The following is a 2,496-nucleotide window of genomic DNA, read 5'->3' on the forward strand; positions in this document are numbered from 1 at the left end:
TAAATCAGAGTTTTTACATTAACAATCGAATAACGTGGGATGATAACATAATAATGTATGATGACGGTCCATTATTGGTATACATAAAAAGTTGATTTAGATGACACCGAATTGGGATGTACATCAACCTCTTGTCATTGATGAAATGATGGCTTGTATCAGCATTAATCACAATGGAACTTGGAAAACAGATTATTGTGGAGAATATAAAATTCCGGTGTGTTCTAGCAAAGATTCGACCTACACAACTAGCAGTATTTTAATGTCAAAGTTGAACTTTAAAAAGGAAGCACTGCTCGAAAAGCAGGAATGGGAGTTGGGATATTTATTGCAATAGCTGCAATTGTGGGAATTTCAGTTGGATTATTTATATTTCTTCGGTTGAAATTCTTTTTATTTACATTTTAGGAAAAAAAAACTTCCCATGAGCAGTCTGAAATCTTTCGGAAGCTTTAGAACAAGTATATTATTTATTTCACACGTATAGAGCGGAGTTTCTCCGGAGATTTCGAATAAATTAGTTAGCTATTAATTTTTCTTTAATCTCTATTTTCACTAATCTGATTTAAAAATTTTTAAAAATTATTCACCCAACGATTCTCTTTTGGAAATAAAGATGTTTTTAATGGCGTTGGCTTTGCTAGTCAAGAAATTCCCGTTTCATTTCAGCCGAGTTTTTTTATCTATAGTTATTTTTGGAATCGTTTGTATTACAACACAGCCATCTTGAACAAAGTTAAGTACTCTCATGACTGGATATATTTCACTGATTGTTCTAACGGTTGAGAAAGTCATCTTTATTTTAAGAAACAGTCTTTTAAAAAAACAAAAAGAAATCTGTTCATACGTTGGTAGGCATTTCGAAAATTAATTTGATCAACAAACCAATCATTTATTAACTGTTCAATCTCATTGGTCAAGGCAACCGTTGGTGGATTGCTTCTGCAACGCCAGATAATTTTTTTAATCTAAAAATTTCCGAACAATTAGATTTTTTATTTCATTTAATTTCTTTCTGAGAATGAATAATTAAACACACAAATATCAGAAATGTGAACTAAATATTAGTTTGGCTACACCCCCTCTCTTGTCGCCTCAGTACCGGCCGTATACCCAGACATGCCGCCTTGAATGATATTGTCAAGCGCGCGCTCAACGCCGCTGGATTCCCTTCGGTCCTAGAGCCGGTTGGTTTAGACCGTGGCGACGGAAAACGTCCCGACGGGTCCACGCTATTCCCGTTCAAGGGGGGACTCGCTCTCGTTTGGGACGTGACCTGTGTCGACTCGTTTTCCTCGTCATCTCTCATGGACTCTGCCTCCCGCCCTGGCTCAGCCTCCGCACATGCCGAAACAAAAAAAATAACAAAGTATGCCTCATTGGAGAACACCTGCCTTTTCGTCCCCCTGGCTTTCGAAACGAGCGGGATAATCGGCCCAAAAGCTCTTGAGTTCCTTTCGGAAATCGGCTTGATGATCTCAAGGAAGAGTCACGAGAAACGTGAGTCTAGTTGGCTTTTTCAGCGCATTTCGCTCGCGATATTGCGCGGAAACTGCCTATCTATTCGCGCGTCCTCTCAATCAAAGAATTAACATCATAAATTTACTTAATTAAAAAAAATAATAATAAAAAGACCAAAAAAAAAAAAAAGTTTAGAGTCTAAACTAATAATGTTTAATTTTTGGTTATTCAAATTGATGAATTTACGGATATCACAAACTTAGCTCAATTATGTATATGTTTGTTATATACATGATAAGCACTTTTAAGATGAATTCTTGTTTTGTGAGACTTCCAGCACTAATACAACTGCCAAAGATATATTTGATAAATTGACAGATTTTTCAAATGCATAGCATTCATTGGAATAATTTGATTGGTGTGTGTAAGACGACGACCCACTAATGTTAGAACATTAGACAAAGAAAAATCTCCAAATGCTATTGGCATACATTGCATGATCCACCGTCATTCATTGATGATGAAAACGATGGCTAATGATTTGAAAAATGTCATAATAAAAACGATAAACTATATTAAAACCAAAGCACTCAATTCGTGTCTATTTGCTGTGTTATGCAAAGATAACAACACTGAATATAAGACTCTTTTATTGCATTCACATATGAGATGGCTTTCAACAGGAAAAGTATTAAAGAGAGCATTTATTCTAAGAAAAGAAATAAAAAAATTTTTAAAAAACGTCAAACCAAAATTGCTCGCTTAATTTTTATGATACTCGTTTTTTGACTTTATTGGCTTTTTTAAGCATATTTTGAATTTGAATTTCGTTAACTTAAACTCCAATGAAGAGATACCACAATTATCTTTTGCTATGAAAAAGTGAATGCTAGATTTTTTTAATTGCATAAATTATTAATAATAAAAAAAACTTTCAAAACAGAATTAAAATTGTAGTATTCGAAATTAAATAATTACAACTTGCGCCATTTCAGCATCTAATATATTCATTGATGAAAATGAACTTTGCATAGA

The 2,496-nt window shown here is 33.9% G+C and overlaps 1 long non-coding RNA gene across 1 annotated transcript; it reads left to right on the forward strand.

Annotated features, from left to right (window-relative positions):
• On the forward strand, positions 1-381 carry LOC115228339. The gene is made up of 2 exons (XR_003883206.2): positions 1-254; positions 287-381. It is a non-coding gene; the product is annotated as an uncharacterized LOC115228339 (long non-coding RNA).
• Positions 382-2,496: the final 2,115 nt, after the last annotated feature.

This window comes from Octopus sinensis, unplaced genomic scaffold (genome assembly GCF_006345805.1).
Source record: "Octopus sinensis unplaced genomic scaffold, ASM634580v1 Contig10331, whole genome shotgun sequence".
Taxonomy (NCBI): domain Eukaryota; kingdom Metazoa; phylum Mollusca; class Cephalopoda; order Octopoda; family Octopodidae; genus Octopus; species Octopus sinensis.